General features: G+C 34.2%; 1 pseudogene; it reads right to left on the bottom strand.

The window, feature by feature from the left end:
- Window positions 1-1,805: 1,805 nt before the first annotated feature.
- LOC137651597 (uncharacterized) overlaps window positions 1,806-24,031 on the bottom strand; it is a 49,748-nt pseudogene continuing 27,522 nt past the window's right edge.

The following is a 24,031-nucleotide window of genomic DNA, read 5'->3' as shown; positions in this document are numbered from 1 at the left end:
TGCATAACTAATTCGCATCTTTCTCTATTTCAGATATGATTCAACAATGAGTGCAAGCACAGTCAGTCAAGCTTCTTGTCTAATCTGCAAGGAGGAGATTGAGTGATAACTGTGTTGCAATTCAGTGGAAGGGGGCAAAAGGAATAAATGATGCCAATGTAAAGCGGAAAGACAATCCTGTAGTTGAAGCTGGTGTGAAAGTGCATAAAAGCTGTCGTCAACAGTAAATTAATGTTAAAAACATTAAAAGCCATGTTGCAAAGAAAGTAGTGCTTCTGTGCCAGGAAAGAGAACCACAAGATGCTCAAGTGGAGCTTTTGATAGTGCAAAGAACTGCATATTCTGTGATTGTACAATTGATTTGGACAAGGGAGACTTTAGCTGGGTATGCACGGAAAAATTTGTGGAAACAATTTTGGAGGTCTGATGATTGGGTACTGACTGTAAAGGGCTGCATTGAATACCATTCATGAGATTTACATGCAGCAGATGGCCTTTATCATCATCCATGTAGTACAAATTTCAGGAACCTCAAGTCTGTGCCTTTTGAGTTCCAGCATGTCCCTGATGCCAAGCGCAGAAATCCAGGCCATCCTAAAGATGAAGATGAGTATGAGGCATTTCAGAAAATGGGTACTTACCTAGAACTGAACAGTGAGGAACAACTAACTGTGGCATCTTTGAGCCTCATAATGAAAGGTTATCTTTCCAATCCTGATTCTGAACCCTATGACAATTACACTTTGAAAAAGCATCTTAAAGAGCGCTTTAAGTACTCAATTATATTTTCTAAAGGAGAAGGCATGGACGATATTTTCGCAATGAGAGAACAAACATCGCAGATTCTGAGATCATATTACAAAGGAAAGTGTCAGGAAGATGGTGAAGAATCCCAAAAACGTGCTATTATTGAAACTGCCGCCAGATTAATCAAAAGTGACGTCAAGTCTGAGGTTTCCACTATGAAGAATCAGTATCCAAGTAGTGAAGATTTAAAGCTGGATTCAGAGCTTTCATTCACTCCAACTAGTCTGCGAATAGCACTGGAAACATTGTTGGCTGGGAAAGACACAAGATGCAAGGTTGCTGCAGTTAGTCATGCCATAATTCAGGCAGTTTGCCCACGACCTGTTATTGCACCACTACAAGTGTGACTTGCTGTGCAAGTCCATCATCTATATCGTTCAAAGTTCATTGTGGATACCCTTCATGAAATGGGATTTTGCTGCTCATATACAGAAGTGATGAGATTTGAAAAAAATGCAGCAGATTGTGTGGAACCTTGATGTTCTAGGTGGAGATGTAGATTTGCTGGAAATGACTGTTCTTTTTGCTGCAGATAATGTGGATCACACTCTTATCACTCTGGATGGCAAAGGGACATTTCATAGAATGGGTGTCATTGCCTCTGTCACCCCTGGAAAACAGACGAACCATATCATTCCACAAAAACAGATCTCAGAACTGAAATCTGATAAGAAAACAAAGATTCCAGTCTTGGAGTACAGGTTTACAAGGCATGCTTGTCATGGAATGGTCTTCAAGGACCTGCCAAGATTTCTTGACTGTTACAGGTCGTGGGTAAACTGCCTGAATTAAGGCATGACCAACTGCAGCAACCTTGCATCTTGTGTGTTTCCTAGTGAACAATGTTTCCAATGCTATTTGCAGACTAGTTGATATGATTGAAAGCGCTGAATCAAGCTTTAAATCCTTACTACTTGGATACTTATTCTTCATAGTGGAAACCTCAGACTTGACGTCACTTTTGATTAATCTGGAGGCGGTTTCAATAATAACACATTTTAGGATTCTTCATCATCTTCCTGACACTTTCCTTTGTAATATGATCTCAGAATCTGCGATGTTTGTTCTTTCATAATGACAATATCGTCCAAGCCTTCTCCTTCAGAAAATATGATTGAGTCCTTAAAGTGCTCTTTAAGATGCTTTTTCAAACAGTAATTGTCATAGGGTTCAGAATCAGGATTGGAAAGATAACCTTTCATTATGAGGCTCAAAGATGTCACAGTTAGTTGTTCCTCACTGTTCATTTCTAGGTAAGCACACATGTTCTGAAATGCTTCATACTTATCTCCATCTTTAGGACGGCCTGGCTTTCTGCGCTTGGCATCAAAGGCATGCTGGAACTCAAAAGGCACTGACTTGAGGTTCCTGAAATTTCTACTACATGAATGATGATAAAGGCCATCTGCTGCATGTAAATCTCGTTAATGGTATTCAATGCGACCCTTTACAGTCAGTACCCAATCATCTGAACGTAATTCACAGACCTCCAAAATTGTTTCCACAAATTTTTCCGTGCGTATCAATCTAAAGGGTCCCTTGTCCAAATCAATTGTACAACCACAGAATATGCAGTCCTTTGCACTATCAAAAGCTCCACTTGAGCATCTTGTGGTTCTCTTTCCTGGCACAGAAGCACTACTTTCTTTGCAACATGGCTTTTAATGTTTTTAACATTAATTTACTGTTGACGACAGCTTTTATGCACCTTCACACCAGCTTCAACTACAAGATTGTCTTTCCACTTTACATTGGCATCATTTATTCCTTTTGCCCCCTTCCACTGAATTGCAACACAGTTATCACTCAATCTCCTCCTTGTAGATTAGACAAGAAGCTTGACTGACTGTGCTTGCACTCATTGTTGAATCATATCTGAAATAGAGAAAGATGCGAATTAGTTATGCAGTTAGATTCAATCAAATATATGGAAAATGTCACCTCTACTCCCTAAACATTGACACATAATAGGCCAACATCATCTTTTATGATCTTAATGTGTTCTTGGCCACAAAAAATGTAAGAATAGACACCGAGATCATCAAATTTGAGTTGATAGTTGTAGAGTTATAATCGTTCAATGGTTTCGGAGGCCATCTTGGGGGTCGAAGTTTGGTAAACTTTTAGTATGGTAAAAAGTACATTAAAACATACCAGAATGAGTTGAGAAATCCTTTGTTAAAATTTTTTGGGGGTTAAACTGTATTTTGCCCTGACTATATGTTGCTACTGTCTTTGCATCAATTCCATCCCCTGAATGTAGATCTGGGGTTGCTGACTCAATTAAAATTAGTACATGGTGCAAATTATGTGGTATGAAGTTGAATCCTAACAAAACTGAAAGTATGATTGTAAGTTTGCCAAGGAAAGTGGCTCCTCAACATCCGGATCTCAGTATTGATAATGTTTCTTTAACTTTGTAGGACTCTTTCAAGATTCTAGGTGAGATTTTCGACAACAAATTTACTTTTGAGAAACACATTAGGTCTGTGCCATTTTGAATTGCACAAAAAATTGGCTTGTTGAGAATGTCTTTCAAGATATCCGGTGATCAATCTATTCTGAAGAAGTGTTTTAATTATTTCCTTCTACCTTGTTTTGAGAATTGTTTTCCTCTCTGGTCTGCAGCTGCTGACTCTCATCTTTATTTGTTGGACAGAAACCTACGGTCTATTAAATTCCTTATTCCTAATCTAGATATTTATTTTTGGCACCGTCGTTCAATGAGTTCAGTATGCATGTTGCGTAAAATTTTTCATAATTTTGACCATCCTTTACATTCAGATCTTCCTGCACAATTCCATCCTGTTCGTAATACGAAGCATGCAGTTAATTCTAATAGCTAGGACTTCTCCATCATGAAGCTCAATACTACACAGTATTCTAGAGGTTTTTTTTTCCAGCTGTGACCAAGTTGTGGAATCATCTTCATAACTAGGTAGTTGAATCAGTAGAACTTAAAAAGTTCAAAGTTGCAGAAAATGTCTTTATGTTGAACAGACTGACATAAGTGTTTTTATAGTTCATATATGACGTACCTGTTTTGACATTGTTACTGTATTTAGAATGATTTATTGTTAATATGTTCTCATCATTTATTTATTTCCTTATTTCCTTTCCTCACTGGGCTACTTTTCTCTGTTGGAGCCTTTGCGGGTTATAGCATCTTGCTTTTCCAACTAGGGTTATAGCTTGGCTAATAATAATAATAATAATAATAATAATAATAATAATAATGATGATAATAATGATAATAATAATAATAGTCCACAATTAACATCAGATGAGGAATTTTATATTCTACACATTGTTATATCACTTTACTTAAAATGAAATTCTGGTCAGTACAATGAGTTCTGGAATGAATTACGGAGGTGTGTAGAAGAACTGGGTAGAAGGAATTATGTTATCGTCATGGGTGACTTAAATGCTAGAGTGGGCGCTGGAGAGGTAGAAGGTGCCATTGGGAAGTATGGCGTACCAGGTGAACATGAGAGTGATGAGACACTGGTAGATATGTGTGTTGAGCCAGAGATGGTAATAAGTTCTAGTTTTTTCCAAAAGAAATATAAACATAAGTATACATGGGTAAGAGTGGCAAATGGAAGAGTGATAGAAAATGCATTAATGGATTATGTGTTGATAACTAAAAGAATGTTTGGAAGATTGAAAGACGTGCACGTGTTTAGGGGTATGGCTAACGGTATGTCTGATCCTTTTTTTGGTGGAAGGAAAATTAGGTGTAGCAAAGGAGTGGAGGAATAAAGTAGGTGGATGTAAAAGGGAGCTAGTGAGGGTTGAAGAGCTAATAAAACCGGGGGTAAAAAGTAAATATCAAGAAAGGTTGAAAATGGCATATGACGAAGAGAAAGTAGGAGAAACTGGTAATTTAGAGGAGGAGTTGAAGCTAGTAAAAGAAAATTTTGTTGGGATTGCAAGTGATGTGTGTGGCAAGAAGGTTGTTGGAGGCAGCATGAGGAAGGGCAGTGAATGGTGGAATGAAGGAGTGAAGGTAAAAGTGGAAGAGAAAAAGAGGACTTTTGAAGAATGGCTGCAGAGTAATAGTTTAAAGAAGTATGAAATATATAGAGGGAAAAATGTGGAAGTAAAGCGCAAGGTAAGTGAGGGAAAAAGGGCAGATGCTGAGGTGGAGTCAGGGATCAGGTCATTCATATGAAAGGAATACTAAGAAGTTTTGGAAAGAAGTGAAGAGAGTAAGGAAGGCTGGCTCAAGAATTGAAGAGACAGTGAAAGATGGAAATGGAAGGTTGTTAAAAGGAGAGGAGGCAAGGAAAAGGTGGGCGGAATATTTTGGAAGTGTACTGAATGTTGAGGATAACAGGGAGGCATATATAATTGATGTTGCAGGTGTTGAGGTGCCGGTGATGGGAGATGAGAATGAGACAGAGATTACAATAGAGGAAGTGAGGAGAGCAATAGATGATACAAGAGTAGGAAAAGCATCTGGTATGGATGGTGTGAGAGCTGAGATGTTTAAGGAAGGGGGTGTGACTGTACTTGAATGGTTGGTGAGATTATTTAATGGGTGTGACTGTACTTGAATGGTTGGTGAGATTGTTTAATATGTGTTTTGTGTTGTCAATGGTTTGTGCATGTATTGTACCACTATATAAGGGTAAGGGAGATGTGCATGAGTGTTGTAATTCAAGAGGTATTACTTTGTTGAGTGTAGTTGGAAAAGTGTATGGTAGAATACTGATTAATAGGATTAAGGATAAAACAGCGAATGCAATCTTAGAAGTACAGGGTGGTTTTAGAAGAGGTAGGGGTTGTATGAATCAGATTTTTACAGTTAGGCAGATATGCGAGAAATATTTAGCAAAAGGTGAAGAAGTGTATGTTGCGTTTATGGATCTGGAGAAAGCGTATGATAGAGTTGATAGGGAAGCAATGTGGAATGAGAAGAGGTTATATGGAGCTTTTGGAAGGTTGTTGCCAGCAGTGAAAAGTTTCTACAAAGGTAGTAAAGCATGTGTTACGATAGGAAATGAAACGAGCCACTGGTTTCCGGTGACAGTGGTACTGAGACAGGGATGTGTGATGTCGCCGTGGTTGTTTAACTTGTATCTTGATGGAGTGGTGAGGGAGGTGAATGCTTAAGTGCTTGGACGAGGACTAAAGCTGGTTTTCGAGAATGACCATGAATGGGAGGTAAATCAGTTGTTGTTTGCGGATGATACTGTACTCTACAGGTTCCTTGGGCGATTAGTGACAGAATTTGGAAGGGTGTGTGAGAGAAGGAAGTAGAGAGTTAATGTGGGTAAGAGTAAGATTATGAGATGTACGAGAAGGGAAGGTGGTGCAAGGTTGAATGTAATGATGAATTGAGAGTTACTTGAGGAGGTGGTTCAGTTTAAGTACTTGGGGTCGGTTGTTGCAGCAAATGGTGGAGTGGAAGCAGATGTACGTCAGAGAGTGAATGAAGGGTGGAAACTGTTCGGGGTAGTTAAGGGAGTAGTAAAAAATAGAGTGTTGGGCATAAATGTAAAGAGAATTCTATATGAGAAAGTGATTGTACCAACTGTGATGTATGGATCGTAGTTGTGGGGAATGAAAGTGACGGAGAGACAGAAATTGAATGTGTTTGAGATGAAGTGTCTAAGGAGTATGGCTGGTGTATCTCGAATAATAGGGTTAGGAACGAAGTGGTGAGGGTGAGAATGGGTGTTAAAAATGAGTTAGCAGCTGGAGTGGATATGAATGTGTTGAGGTGGTTTGGCCATGTTGAGAGAATGGAAAATGGCTGTCTGCTAAAGAAGGTGATGAATGCAAGAGTTGATGGGAGAAGTACAAGAGGAAGGCCAAGGTTTGGGTGGATGGATGGAGTGAAGAAAGCTCTGGGTGATAGGAGGATAGATGTGAGAGAGGCAAGAGTGCGTGCTAGAAATAGGAATGAATGGCGAGTGATTGTGATGCAGTTCTAGTAGGCCCTGTTGCTTCCTCCGGTGCCTTAGATGACCGCGAAAGTAGCTGCAGTAGGGGTTTCAGCGTTATGAAGCTTCATCTGTGGTGGATAACGTGGGAGGGTAAGCTGTGGCACCCTAGCAGTACCAGCCACACTCGGTTGAGTCCCTTGTCAGGCTGCAAGGAACGTAGAGAGGAGAGGTCCCCTTTTTTTCTGTTTCTTTTGTTTGATGTCAGCTACTCCCCAAAATTGGGGGAAGTGCCTTGGTATATGTATGTATGCACAACTTTCACCTTTTCTAAATACCATTTGTTTACCTTCCAGCTTTTCATCAATTTTTCTCTCTAGTCTCTTTAGACTGAACATACTATATCATTTCATGACAACAGACGTAAGTGTGATTCCTCTGTAATTGTTGCAATCAATCAGATCCTTTTTTTTTTTCAATTTCTCCAATACTCCTAGGTCCCATTCATCAGGTTTTGTCTCTTCACGCCACTTTCTATAAAATAATCTTTTTAGTATTGTGGTAGTCACATCCTTTCCGGCCAGTATCATCTCAGTAGGTATTCTATCGCATCCAGGGGTCTTCCATCTCTTTAGTTTTTTATGATAGCTTCAACTTAAAATGCAGTGAATTAATTCTTAGGCACATCAGTGTCCTTCCCAGCTTCAGGTATATCAATCAAATTATTCATAAACTCACAAGACTGTTCCATTCAACGTTGCCTATCTTCATCTTTTGTTGTTAAAACATATTTATCTCTGTGTTTGATGGGCATATGCTTCTTCCTCTTCGCCACAGTAGATATTTTATTATCCTTTCTGTGAGCAATTCTTGCACCGTAGCGATCCCCTGAATTTTCAACTTCATCTGCTTTCCTCATAAAATATTCTCTCTAATCATCCCTGCTTTTTCGTGTGACTTCACTATCAATATTTGAATACTTAGCATGCTCTACATTGTAATTTTCATTACTTCCTCAAAACCTTTCAATAGCCACCTGCTGTCTTTGTCTCCTTTTTTATAGTATACCTGGGTATCATTCGATATCTATAGTTTTCTCCTTGTAACTGCATGTCTCAAAACTTCCCTAATAACTGTTTGATATATGTTCTTAACATGACAATTTTGCATTGATTGTCTGGTCTTTTACTCTTAAAGTCTCTAAGACTGTAAACCAATTACTACATTCAATGGCAAACGTTCCATTGTGCTCATGTTCTAGAAGCTTTTTTGTATCACACAAGTATTCTGTCTAAATTTCTGGCGGGTGTTTTAAGTTTGAATTTTGGTGTGGCAATGGGGAGCTGTTGATCACTCCCATTATCTGCAACTCAATAGCTTCTTACATTTCTTAGACTCCTCCTTCTATACCTATTAATGACTATGTGATCTATTTAGTTTTTGTAATTGCCTCCCATAATAAGATTGTTTGTTGATCAAAAACCTATAAGATATGCTTCCTTTACATTTGGAACTTCGCTAAGACCCTCATCACTTATTACCTTCTCTATACCTTGATTATCCTTTCCAACTCTGATATTGAAGTCCTTAATCACAATTTTCCTATATCTCTCTGGGATATCATCTCATCTATTACACTCTGAAGTTGTCCGTAGTATTCATCTTTCCTTACTTCGTGGGAATCAATTATTGGTGCATAGAACACTATAATATTCATATTGCACTGCTTTCATTTATACTTTGAAAGTAACAATCTACTATTTACAGCTCTCAGTTCCATTAATGCCTTTTCTGCTCCTGGTTTCATCATCATTCCTACCCCCTCCCTTCACCTTGAGCTGTTCTTCCTGAGTATATATATATATATATATATATATATATATATATATATATATATATATATATATATATATATATATATATATATATATATATACATATAGATGAATATATATCACAAGCACACGTGATTTCAATCAATGTAAATATCACCCACGAATGGCATTTAATACCAAATTCTATCTTGGGAATATACTTCCACTTGGAATTCATTTTATGGTAACAGCTTCTGGCCGGGTGGAGATTCGAACCCCCACCTGTACGACTGGAAACCATGCCTGCAGGGACACTACCGGTAGTGTCCCTGCAGGCATGGTTTCCAGCCATAGAGATGGAGGTTCGAATCTGCACCCGGCCAGAAGCTGTTACCATAAAATGAATTGCAAGTGGAAGTATATTCCCAAGATAGAATTCGGTATTAAATGCCATTCGTGGGTGATATTTACATACATACACCCACATATATATATATATATATATATATATATATATATATATATATATATGTATATGTATATATATATATATATATATATATATATATATATATATATATATTATATATATATATATATATAGAGAGAGAGAGAGAGAGAGAGAGAGAGAGAGAGAGAGAGAGAGAGAGAGAGAGAGAGAGAGAGAGAGAGAGAGATTGGTTTGTCTTAGTAAATTAGTTCGATAGTATAGTTAATGAATTTTATTATTTAGTTTTGTCTTTTCATATTGCGTTCCAGTCACGAAAACAAATTTAGCGAATTGTTTTCAATATTGAAAAAAAAATAATAAATAAAAACTAAACTTATCCGTAATGACTCATTCAGTTACAACATTCAAAAATCCCTTTTGAATCTAAGCAACAAAGACATGTTATTTTAGTATATCTTAAAACATTATCCATGAAAAAACGTGTCACTAATTCTATTTTATTTCATCTCTATCTTGAACCTGAAAATTTCTTTCTATAGTGTTTCTTCAAATAATGTAGATATGCATGAGGTGTGAACAGGATCCTAAATGGACACGACAGTTATTACAAATTACCGATATAATCAACATCCCTATATTCTAACATAACGAACAGGGAATATTAACATTATATAAATTTGTGTATATATATATATATATATATATATATATATATATATATATATATATATATATATATATATATATATATATATATATATATATATATATATATATATATATATATATATATAGCCATATATTTTGGATACATTAATGTCTGAATTCCCCTAACGACCTCGGGATCAGACCCCAGGCGAAATCACACAATGACACTTCGTGGCCAAGTGGTAGTCACTGTCTCTATAAGTTTGCCGGACCAGGGTTCGATTCCTGGCCGGTCACAAGCTCTTGTATTTTGTGTGATTTTGCCTGGGGCTATGATCCCGAGGTCGTTAAGAGAATCCAGATATTAATGTTTCAAAAACTTATGGCTTATTTGAATATGAAAAACACGTCTAAATATGCAAAAAAAAAAAAAAAAATATATATATATATATATATATATATATATATATATATATATATATAGAGAGAGAGAGAGAGAGAGAGAGAGAGAGAGAGAGAGAGAGAGAGAGAGAGAGAGAGAGAGAGAGAGAGAGAGAGAGTATGTAAAGGTTGATAATCCCCTTTTGACAACATTGTGTTACAAATTCATCCTTTAAACATTTCCAATCTACTTTAATTTCCAAAGTAAATGGTGGTATTTTTTCAACTGTTCCTAGGGAAAAATGTATATCATAAATAATTGCAGTTTGCAATAAAAGAAATATCTTCGGTTTTTCATATGTGATATGTCATACATTTAGCACTAATTTCACAAAAGAAGTCTGAAACTTGCGTAACTAAGTATTGGTGTAAAATCACTTATTATTCAATTCAGTAATTGTTGACACCAGAAAGCTATTCCTTCCTTAAAAGGGTCTTTGAATGACGGAAATCGATTAAGAAACAAAAATTTAGATTAAGTTGGAAATGACCCTAAAATAGTATTGCTGCAACGTGGTAGAGTCGCTTATCCGATAATGGTAATTATATATATATATATATATATATATATATATATATATATATATATATATATATATATATATATATATATATATATATATGTATATATATATATATATATATATATATATATATATATATATATATGTATATATATATATATATATATATATATATATATATATATATATATATATATATATATATATATATATATATATATATATATATACTTATCTCAGTCTTCAGAGTCTGGTGGTTTACAGTGTAGAGTTCCGAATAATTGTATCTAGTTATCTTAGAAATCCATTATATTCCCATATATATGTACTGTTTCAATTAGCACGTTCTTTTACACTAGTCATGGGTCTATATAGGCTCCTACCTTCTCTAGATTACATTTCAATGGTACAAGTATGTTCCCGAGTCCTTCTTTGATTATTGGCACTACTTCTACTTGCACATTCCACAGGCTTCTAAATTCAATTCGTAAGTCTTGGTACAGTTTTTATTGTCTCTTTCTCCTTAACTTCCACTCTTGAGTCCTTGGGTACTGCAACATATGAGGCATAATTTCTTCGATATCTAGTCGACCAGAGTGACTTCAAGTCGATGTGCTTGTATCAGGTTGATAGTGTAGTCCCAGCCAAAGTAACTCCACCTGATCCTTTTCTACTAGTTTAAGGTTGATGTTCGTATGTTTATGTTCCTGTATTGCATTTGGTTTTCTCTTATGGATAGCTTTAGCCACTGTACCATGTTGTTTTCTTATGAGCAAGTGCTGAACATTCACTGGCGATGTGGCTTCTGGTTTTTTTCGTTTGCCACACATTTCTTGCATTCTACTGAGATGTTAGATCCATCTATTGATGTTTGAATATATCTTGTTGTTAAGACCTGCTATTGTGCGGCCATTATCATCCCTCAGTTTCCTCCATATGTGCTCCCTTCAGTCGGCAATGACATGTTTCATTATTGGGTTATTCCGTATATACTACTTAGTCTTCATCCCACTATATTAAGTTTTCCTCCAATGTTTTTTTTTTTTCCTAGTCTTTCTATCATGTAATTATTATTATTATTATTATTATTATTATTATTATTATTATTATTATTATTATTATTATTTTTGGGCTCAAGCCATGTCATCCTAATGGAAGTTCCTTAAAGTAGCTTCCTAAGGGATATATGTACTACAGTGATATTCCCAGAGAATTTTACCTTTAGGTATCCAGAATTTTAACTCCTGGCGTGAATATCCTTAAAATTTCTCCTAAGGATATCGCAATATCAGCGGACGCATTCTTGACATGCCTCCATAGCAATCTGCACCCCAAATAGCGTTTTCGCTTCGAGGAGGATGTGGCAAAATAAAATGGAGCCGTCCAAAGGCTATCCCCGCTCTCGTATTACTATTGGGAATACAACAGCGCCATTCCCACGATGGCGGACTTTCTTTTTTTTTGTAGCGATTTCGCTCGGTGGTATTCCCTAGTGATCTAACTTTTCAATCGTTTTACAGGATTATAATTATGCTTTCTCCATCTTCTTCCGCCTCTAGAAGGTTGAGTATCGGGTCTTTACTATGAGTATATTTTAGCTCCTGTTTCACAATGAAATTAGAGTATTTTATTGTGCCTAAGAGCTAGGCCAGTTACTGGATGAAGCACAAACAAGAGCAAATTCTTCTAGGCACCGATGAGTAGAAAAATGACATTCGAGCTTATAGCAAGTGAGAATTGAGAAATGAATCTGCTTTTGAAAATATTAACTACAACTCTTTAAGCTTTCTATCAGTGCATACATTTTTTTTTCTCCGATTTCATCATTTTCCTTAGCGTACAGAAAATGTAAGTATGAACTCCAGACAAAAATTCCTTTGCAAAGTGTGTTAAAATGGAGGTAAGAAAATTATATTTAAAACTCGACAACATTTAACTGCGTGAAATCAATTATTGTAACAATTTTCATACATTTTCCTGTATGAGCCTTGTAAAAAAACGGTATCATAAACCTCTAATTTGTACTCTCTCGTAGTCCTTTGATGCACTTAGTTTCCAAATTAATGCATATCGTTTTACTGACCATTAGTTATGAAAAAGAAGCCTAATGAATTTAAACTTTTATTTATATTGACTTTTTAGCACAAAAGCGTAAACGAGTTATTCTGCTTTAACTCATAATCATTCCTAATTTATAAATCTTTTGATAAATTTGTATATCGGTACATACTGTTCCACAACACTTCCGTAATAATATATCCCCATATTTTAATATGTAACTTAATGTGTATAGCAAATCCTTCAGATTATAATATAAAGATTCAGGAGAAGAAAAGTGGAAATACGAAACAAAAATTTAACTAAGTACCTTGGTGTGCATTGATCCAGGGACCAACAGTGTAATGTTTTGACTAGTAAAACTTCTCAATTACTTTCATTGTTAATGTTATTAGCTTTATTTCTGAGAAATATCCCCGTTTGAGTCTGGTTTATATAGTGAAGTATTCTGTTATATACTACATATTAACTTAGATTAGATTGTACGAGAGATAGTGGTAATAAATATCATATTAGGCTGTTTGGAAATAATGCCCAGCTCTTTCCATAGAAGGTAATAAACTTGACCACGGAAAAAAGTGGGATAAATAGGCAAGCAAAAAAGATGACGTTGAAGTACACCAGCCGAAAAAGTTGTAATCGCATGATTGTCTCATGTATACCAAAATGTCCAGAAGTATATTATTCATTAAAGTTCCTGGAACAACTTAATGAATAAGTGAGTCAATGTACATGTATAACATATTCCATTGATTTTCAATGTTATTGTAAGATTTTTTACTCTATTTATGTAAATTAATCCGGCCTCTCCTGTACATCACCTGTAAAACTATTTTTTCTTTCCACAGAAATTTAGATGAAAACAGTGAAAAATTAAAGCACATATATTTCAGTTTTGCTAGTAAATTTCTATAATCCACATGAACAACTATTTTTTGGTATACTTCGCTGGACCTTTTTTTTTTTTTTTTTTTTTTTTGTAATAAAGAGGTGCCCTAATTGTGGGAAGTGAAAAAAATAAAAACTATTGGAGATGAAAGAGTAAAAAATTAAAAAAATCTGTAACATTTCCGTGTTTTTTGGTATCGCAATTAAAGAAAGTTAGGCGAAAAATATATGGTCAGCTTTTTTTTTTCTTAGTTATGTAGCAATTAGTTGGAATCAAGATGAAAGATTGGAAGGTGAAGTAGAAGAAAGAATTTAAGAAACTCAAGATATTTCTGAAAACTCCATGATGTCTATAAATTTTCAAGGCATCGTAGTTTTGACTAGTTATTGAAGCCATTAATAAAAAAACAAAAGCGATAAAAAGTCTAATATTGTTTAATCGTTCTTATTTCAACAGGGAAGGAAATGAACTAAGAAGTTTTACATGCAAAGAGAACAAAGAAAAGTAGGTAACTATTGTGACTCTGAGTGTCATTATGAGGGGAAAATGGCTCTACGACGGTAAAGAGATCGCATTTCTCTAGATTATGGAAGAAAACGGCGAAAAAAAACTTAATGTTTGTATTTTATGGTCACATTATACTAAGATTATCTTTGGGCCAAATCCTCTCTGTATCCTTAGTGTCAAGAAACGATTGTAAGCTGAAATGTTTGTCTTTATTTTCTTTTTTCAAGTAACAAAGGGTTTTATGAAGTAAAAATAAAATTAATTTTAAATGATGAATATAAAGAAGGTATAGTTGAATGACAAAATTGAAACGGAGAAGTTTTTTCAGCCACTTAGGAGTCTGAATCCTCGGCGCCTTTAGTGATCACAATTTTATGGTGGAATTATTTTTGCAGAGGAAAAAAATTTCAATCACAAAAATTATATGATTTGTCAAATTTTCATTACTTTAAAAAATATATAAGCCAGTCAATATGAGTATATACTGTTCCACAACAATTGCACTTATCTTGTAAATTATTCTTTTTGCTTATTATCCGTCTGTTTGTTAACGGTAGAAATGTCTATAAAGATCAAATTCTTTATTTTCAGAAAATTTCAATTTAATGACCGCTGAGTTTTCAAGATGGGTCCTATTACAGAAACTTGGTTTACATTTTTTCCCAAACCGTCGAAAATATTTACTTTTTTTCTAATGTTCACCGATATGAATAAAATCATGAGGAGTGTCATAGTTTTGTGTATATAATATTATAAATACCCCTGGAAATTAGCTGTAGCCTTCAGAAAATATATATCTACTGATGTATCTACTAGTTTAATGGTCTAAAGGTGTAGAGAGTTGTGATAAATGCCACTAGCTATACCGAGTTATGATATATAATTCTTCGAGATTCTGGAGTGAATTTACTATGATATCCACACAAACACAGAGAGAGAGAGAGAGAGAGAGAGAGAGAGAGAGAGAGAGAGAGAGAGCGTTCATATTTCATAGGAAGAAATTGATTAACATAGTTCATATCTTACCTTTGTATGTAATTTAACAATGTTTATGGGTATACTTGAAATTCTTGCTGTTTGCAAGTATAAGATATATATATATATATATATATATATATATATATATATATATATATATATATATATATATATATCTTATATATGCAAAACGCAAATAGATATACATATATATATATATATATATATATATATATATATATATATATATATATATATATATATATATATATATATATATATATATATATATATATATATATATATATTATATATACATATATATATATGTATATATATATATTTGCATATATATATATATATATATATATATATATATTATATATATGTATATATACATATATATATATGTGTATATATATATATATATATATATATATATATATGTGTGTGTGTGTGTGTATTTCATATATAACTATATATATATACATATATATATATATATATATATATATATATATATATATATATATATGCATATATACATAGATATAAGTGTGTATATATATATATATATATATATATATATATATATATATATATATATATATATATATATATATGGTAACAGCTTCTGGCCGGGTGGGGATTCGAACCACCACCTGTACGGCTGGAAACCATGCTGGCAGGGACCCTACTGACTGAGCTATCAAGAGACTAAAAAAGTTTATGACAAGTTCCCCTACATATTCCTGTCGAATTCAGGAATATGTTCATAGACTTGAAATAAAACCATCTCCACCATGATAGCTGAATCGTAATTGCAACCGAAAAGTCAATGGAGGTCAACAAGGGTTAGTTGGAGGTAGGAGAGAGAAAATAAGGCACCTTTTCTCATCCCCGATAGCAGAGTGATTACAACCTGTCATCAGGTCAAGAATGCTTGAAATACCCATGTAATATGTGCAATACGAGAAAAAACATACATTATGTAGGATAACGGTTACATATATGCAACCATATTACCTTACCAGGGCTCTTAAAAAAACATTTTTAAACCATTTTTAACCCATTTTAGAAATCTGTCATTTTTATATTGCAATATAACGTGGCTCAGAAACTATTTAAGGACGAGAGCTAACGGAACATTGTCCAAATGTAGCCTGGTAACAAAGCTATCAAAATAGCCAAGTAATTTTTAAGTTAGAAAGAGAGAGAGACATATCGAGAAATAGAGACGGCAATGGTGGACAGGAAGAAATAAAAGGACCATGCGTAGTTCTACTTTCAAATGAACGGTTATATATTTTTTTCTACATATGAATGCATAGGTAATAAAATTATCATCATAATGTTTTTAATAATTCCTCCTAACTAAGTCTGCTGATTTAGGTTGAGGATTAAACGCAGTTGTCTTATGTCGTCAAAAACCTATTGTTCGCCATCCTTTAGAGTTACTAATATCATCCTTATTGTTACTAATATTACTAGCTAAGCTGCAACCATAGCTGGAATAGAATGAGGGTACAGGCTTTAGGATTCCAACAGGGATTAAAACCCAGTGAGAAAAGAGAATAAGAAAATACATAAATTATATATGAAAGTAATGAATAAGAAATATGAAACATCTTTAGATCAGGAACAATATTGAAAAAAAAAATGACTTTGAAGAAAGACTTTTGTTAACCTATTTAACAGAAAAATCTTAGTTTTTAAGTTAAATTTCTAAATCTCCAATGATTCAACTGCCTGATTAGGAAGATCAGGTCACAATCTAATCACAGTAGGAAGAAAACTTTTAGAATAATGTGTGGTGTTGACCCTCATGATGGTGCAGGCAAGCTATCTACCTAGTCCTAGAAAAAAGATAGTAAAGTCTAGCAATATGTGAATGCAAAATATGGTCAAATATATGAAAAAACTTATGCAACATGTGGAAAAAACTAAAACAACAACAGTTCCAGAGATTTCTATCAAGACCAGGAGTGGAATATTAGATAGACTGCATGATCGGAACGGAGAGAAATACTCAAAACAAGGTACAATTGAAGAATTACAATAATTCTTAAGGATACATTGATGTCTGAAAATTTGAAATGACTTTATCAAGATTGTGTGTGTGTGTGTGTGTGTGTGTGTGTGTGTGTGTGTGTGTGTGTGTGTACAAATGAAAGTAGAAACATCTTTTTTATCTGAAAAGTAAATTCGTAATTTAGAATCACCACTAAAAGTTTTCAGTTGTATATTGCTGAAGAGATATTATCAATGCAGATATTGAGAAGTCACTTCCCTTGACCTACTTATGATTACACTTTGAGTTTTGTTGAGGTTTAACTTCATGGTCCAAGATTGGTACCATGCATTAATTTCAGGTAAATATCTATTAAAAATTTAAAGTATCAAGTTTTAAACTCAGAAAAAGGAATTATTGCAGAATCCTCTGCACATGCAATGATCTTCTCAAATTCCTTATCGTTTGTAAAAGTTATGAAAAACAATGGACCAAGAATACTATCTTAAGCAACATTAGATATTACTTTCCTATATTCATTAAAGAAAGACCCCCACTCCTACCTGTGTGTACTTAAAAAAAAAAGGCCCTCTTGATTAATACAGTCAAGTGTAGTACTAATATATAGGTCAATCATACAAACTTCCTGACCAAAATCACAGCATTGGGATTTATAAGAAAAGCATCACTAATTCCAAGGCCTTTGTGAAAGCCAAACTGGAAACTATGGAAAAGCTGATTACTTTCAGCATGCCTATTTGGAGGTTTATCAGTAAGATATTAAAAAAAAACTTGTATGATATGTGAGTTATAGAAATTGGGCTGTAATAAGGAACAGAAAAATGACATTCATGTCCATCAGGAATGTTTTAAATTCACGTGAACGATAACTCAGAATTCTGTCGCATATCAGACAAAAGGGTTAAGTCTCTACCAAACAGTACATATTTAAGGATAACCACCATTTAATTTCCTGATTTGTTCCACAGAGAATGTTTTTTGGACAATCAAATTGTAATCGTTTTCTATTGAAGAATGAACTTCCGGAGTGACAGCTCTTAAGTGAATTTAGCTTTTTCTAAGTCAAATTTGATACATAACCTTTCCATATATGATGAGCCTTCAGTTATTATTTTACCAATTGAGCCTATCTACAGTCATCATTAAACAATGGTTAATCTTGTGTATGTATATATATATATATATATATATATATATATATATATATATATATATATATATATATATATATATATATATATATATATATATATATATATATATATATATATATATATATATATATATATATATATATATATATATATATATATATATATATAAATATATATATATATATATATATATATATATATATATATATATATATATATATATATATATATATATATATATATATATATATATATATATATATATATATATATATATATATATATATATATATATATATATATATATATATATATATATATATATATATATATATATATATATATATATATATATATATATATATATATATATATATATATATATACTGTATATATACAGTATATATATATATATATATATATATATATATATATATATATATATATATATATATATATATATATATATATATATATATATATATATATATACATACATATATATATATATATATATATATATATATACATATATATATATATATATATATATATATATATATATATATATGTATGTATATATATATATATATATATATATATATACTGTATATATACAGTATATATATATATATATATATATATATATATATATATATATATATATATATATATATATATGTATATACATATTGTCAAGTTTTCACTCCACTATTGTACATATTGAATATTATAAACTGTTTTTAGTATTTTCTTACTTTCTATATGCACGCCCTCTGTTGATTGCTTTCTTCACTTTTCATCCTTCCTTGTCCAGAGCAAAGTCTCTTTTCCCATTATTCCTCCTTTATGTTCTTCATTTTGTTTACTTTGGTACTTCAAATTTCTTGTTAAGTTAGGTGTATTCTTCCTGTTCTGAAGACAGTGTTCGTGGCTCTTTCTCCTATTACTAAGTGTATTTTGTTATTTAGATATGTTGAATTGTGTTGAATTATTGAACTATTTGCCATATGTTTAATTATTATAGTGAAGTGTTTTGTTGAAACTATTTCGTTCATGTATAAGTGTTAAGTAATTCATGTTAATTTGTATAATTAGTAATTAATAATTATAATAAGAGATTGCTGAGTTTCGTTCACCCGACCATGGTTTCGCACAGTTTGGATTTTATTTTGGTGGAATATTATTTTTATTATGCTTCCTACTGAGTGTTAGCTAAGGCCATCTTTAAGCTAAAGTATTTACCACTGAATACGAGGACATTCAGCTTAGGCATGTCATAATTTGGGGGCCTGTCCGGGATTCCAAATCTGTTGTGCGACTATAAACTGTTGAAATGTTTTTGGTGAATTTTTAAGAACTGTTGGTGAACGATATGTCCAGATATTGTGCTTCATTGATTTGTACAGTTAGTGCCACACTACGCTGTTTTTCGCTTTCATTAAACTGTGTTTGACAGTAGTTCCAGGCAAGAATACACCTCATCTCTCCTTAAACCAAGGTAAAGTATTTTTGAAGGATAAGTCGATAACAAGTGTTAATTGACAGGGATCTGTGTATGCCTCTTATGCCCGCCTCATTAATATCTTCCATAATAAAGGTCACCCTCGCTATCATATTAAAGTGATAAGTTACGTTAATCTTACGTTACCTTGCACATCATTGTTTAGCTCCCGACCTTTCGGATTAGCAAAATCCACTGTACTCCTTTTAAAGTCTTCTCATTGCGAAAGTATTAGTTCATTCTCGCACTTTTAGTGTACCTCGAACACTCCGTGATTCCAGACTTTCTGTAATTACTGAATTGCGCTAGTTTAACTCCACAAGATTAGACACTTGGTTTAGTCAGGTTGCTGCGTAAATCTTTAGGTAATTACCATTCTGTAACTAGCAGTTGTTGTTATTGGTATTTAAATACTCCTCTCGCTGTCTGTTAGCATTCTATTATAAGTACAGTAATAGCGTTGGGCTGCAGTTACCTAAATTTATCATTATAGGTTCTCGGTAGTAAATATAACTTGTTACATTTGTTTACGTTAGGAGCAATGTACGTGTGACTACTGTTAACTTTATTTTATAAATATGAATACTGTTTAGAATGATTAACAAGAGTTAATGTGTTCGCGTTTAGTCAGCCATTCATTGTTAGGTAAGTAGGATTTGTTGTATTTACATAAGTGTTGTGTAGTGAGTAATTAAACCTTATTCAAAATGCCTTTTAATCTAGAGAGCTTTGCTGGAAACCCCAAAGAGGAATTATCTACGCTCAGGTATGCTACTAAACAGGATCTGCGTGACCTAGCAGCGAAATGTAACATTGTGGTTGATCCTGCTTATGTGAAGGCTAGATTACTGAGTAATATTTTAGATTATTTAATCAACGAAGAGATTATTGCAGATGATGAAGAAGTACAAGCACTCAGAATTGCAGCAGGAGTACTTCCGCCTGTTCCAGTAGATACAGAAGTAGAGAAAATAAGGCTTCAATTGCAGTTAGAGAAGGTAAAGAAGGAAACGACCGAACGGGAGCTCTACCTAGAAGAGAAGAGAGCTGAAGCAAGAGAGAAGGAAAGGAAGGAAACCACCAAACAGGAGCTCTATCTAGAAGAGAAGAGAGCAGAAGCGAGAGAGAGGGAGCGAAAAGCAGAGATAAGACACCAGATAAAACTCCAGGAGCTTTTTTCAGGTAAGAGAAAGGAAGCCACACTCCCTGCTACGTTTGAAGTTTTTAAAGCAAGTAAGCTTGTACCTGATTTCGACGAGAAAGATTCTGAGGTTTTCTTCCAGAACTTTGAACAAATCGCAGAAACCTTAAACTGGCCTGTAGAATTCTGGTCTCTGCTCATCAGGAACAAAGTGAAGGGTAAAGCTGCATTTGTTGCTTCACAACTGGTAAGTGAAAATGGCTATACAGTGTTAAAGAAAACTATCTTGGATGCGTACTCCATTACCATAGAAGGGTACAGACAAAATTTTAGAAATTCTGTTAAAACTTTCAACCAGACTTTTGTAGAATTTTGTAGTCTCAAAAATAGGCAGTTGAATAAGTGGTTAGAAAGAGCAGGTGTTGATAACTTCGAATCATTTAAGAATTTGATTCTTCTAGAAGAATTTTTGAGGAAAGTGCCTACTCATATCTCAACCTTCATTCATTTTAAAGGTGAAACACTGGTAAAGAAGGCAGCTAGTCTCGCCGATGATTACCACTTAATCCATAAATCACAAAAGGGTCAAACTAACAAATCATCTCCTTCCTTTTCCAAATCTCCCCAGGTATCCTGTACTTACTGCAAGAAAGAGGGCCACACTATTGAAAATTGTCCACTTCCCCAGTGCAAAACTTCAAAAGCAAAAGGTAAAAATGTCCATTCAAGGAGCACATGCCATGTGACTACTCCGATGGAAGGGTTGCAGCCGTTTGAAGGATTTATTTGTGATGTTACTGTAAATGGTACTTCACTGAAGTGCCTCAGAGACTCCGGTTCCTCTCAGTCTATATTGGCAGACTTAGGTTCGAAGAATTTAACTTATACTAAGGAGTTTGTAACCATTTCAGATTTAACCTCTTCCAAGACTCTGCCTCTTGCTGAAGTGGAAATTGTTAGTCCTTACTTTACAGGAAAGGCTAAAGTAGCTGTGTTAAAGCAAGCCTTGCCGTGTTCTCCAGTGAAGCTGATCTTGGGTAATGATCTAGCAGGGTCACAGGTGAAAGCTAATTTTATTATTTCAGATCCTGAATTCGTAATCCAAGAAGAAAGTAAGTCCATAGAATCTCCACCAGCTATAACTCAGGTTGTGACTAGGAATACTTCCAGGGCAGGACCTTTGAAAAGTGAAAGTAAAACTACTGGAAGAACTATGGAGGCCTTGGACTTGGTGAACGTAGGTAAGAAAGAGTTTACTGAGCTACAGAAAGAGGACCCCAGCCTTAGTGAACTTTGGAAAAAGGTGAGAATTCCAGATGAAAATCCAAAATTGCCATATTTTTATGTGAATAAAGGTATTCTCTGCAGGCATTTCAGGTCGCCACAGATTAATTCTAACCATACTTGGAGGGATTGCCACCAAATAGTCATTCCTCAACCTCTAAGACTTTCCTTGTTAGACCTCGCTCATTCTGCAGAATCCCACTTAGGGGTTAACAACACTTACAAAAGAGTAAGTGAAGACTATTATTGGCCAGGCCTTGGTAAAGATATTAAGAGTTATGTTGCTTCATGTCACCATTGTCAGGTTACAGGTCAACCTAACCAGAGGATCCCGCCAGCACCACTCCAGAACGTACTAGTACCCAAAACTCCTTTTTACAAACTCATCATAGATTGCGTTGGTCCCTTACCAAAGACCAAGAGAGGGAATGAATACATACTGACCGCTATGTGTCCCACTTCAAGGTACCCTTTGGCATTTGCAATCAAAAACATAAATGCAAAGACTATATTACTTAACCTTAGGAAGGTTTTCACTGTTTTAGGATTTCCTTATGAGTTACAATGTGACCAGGGAACTAATTTTACAAGCCATGTCTTCAAACAAGCTATGCATACACTGAATATTCATAATGTTAACTCCTCTATATATCATCCACAGACAAATGGTGCCCTGGAAAGGTTCCATCAAACCTTGAAGAACCTTTTGCGTAAGTACAGCAGTGAAACGGGAAATCATTGGGATGAGGACCTCTATCTCCTAATGTATATTTTTCGATGCACTCCACATGACTCCACAGGGATATCTCCTTTTGAGGCATTGTTTGGTCGTAGACCACGAACTGTATTGGGTATGGTGAAAGAAAATATTTTGCATCAGAAACCAGAGGACACTACTAACACGTTGCAATATATTAGACCTTAAATGTAAGTTTCATCAGATAAATGATTTGGTATGTTCTAACCTCCTTTCCTCACAACAAGTAATGCAGCAACAGGGGAACAAGAAAGCCAGGTTAAGGGAGTTCCAGAAAGGTGACCAGGTACTATTATACCATCCAATTCCAGGAGCTCCATTGAGAGAGAAGTTTGCCGGCCCATATACAGTCCTAGATCGTCTTTCTAAGGTAAACTATGTAATTAGTACCCCAGATAGGAGGAAGGGCACACCATTAGTTCATGTGAACTTGTTGAAGCGGTACCAAAGTAGAGTAAATAGTGGACCACCTCGAGTAACATTGGTGACTACCTCAACTCTTAGGTCTAAAGAAGACTATCCTGTTGCTACTACTAATAAAGACCCTGATGAAGAACCAGAACTGATATCTTTTAGTGATTTAACTAACTCTGAGATAAGGGGTAAGCTTGACTCCTTCTTATCACACTTGCCTACAAATGGAAGCAAAGAAATAAACTCCTTACTCACCAGTTTTCAGGACTTGTGCACTGATGATCCAGGAACCTGTAACCTGATTCAACATGACATCTTGCTGGAGCCGGAACACAGCCCATCAGACAACCATTTTACAGAGCGATAGGAAAGAAGCTTGAATCCTTAAGGTCAGAGGTACAGTACTTGATAGATCACAAGTTAGCAGTCCCAAGTACCTCTCCTTGGGCTTCACCTTGTATACTTGTATCAAAAGCAAACGGTAAGTTACGACTATGTACAGACTACCGCAGACTGAATAAGGTCACCATTAAGAATTCTTTTCCTTTGCCACGGATCAATGATATTTTAGACAATATAAGTAATTCAAAGATTTTGACTCGGATTGATTTACTAAAAGGGTACTATCAGGTAAAACTGACCCCAAAGGCCCAATCAATCTCTGCTTTTGTAACACCCTTTGGCCTATTTGAATATGTGGTTATGCCTTTTGGGCTCTCTAATGCCCCTGCTAC

This window comes from Palaemon carinicauda, chromosome 13 (assembly GCF_036898095.1).
Source record: "Palaemon carinicauda isolate YSFRI2023 chromosome 13, ASM3689809v2, whole genome shotgun sequence".
In the NCBI taxonomy this organism is placed as follows: Eukaryota; Metazoa; Arthropoda; class Malacostraca; order Decapoda; family Palaemonidae; genus Palaemon; species Palaemon carinicauda.
The sequence above is the reverse complement of the archived record's forward strand: the minus strand, read 5'-3'. Positions and strand labels throughout refer to the sequence as shown.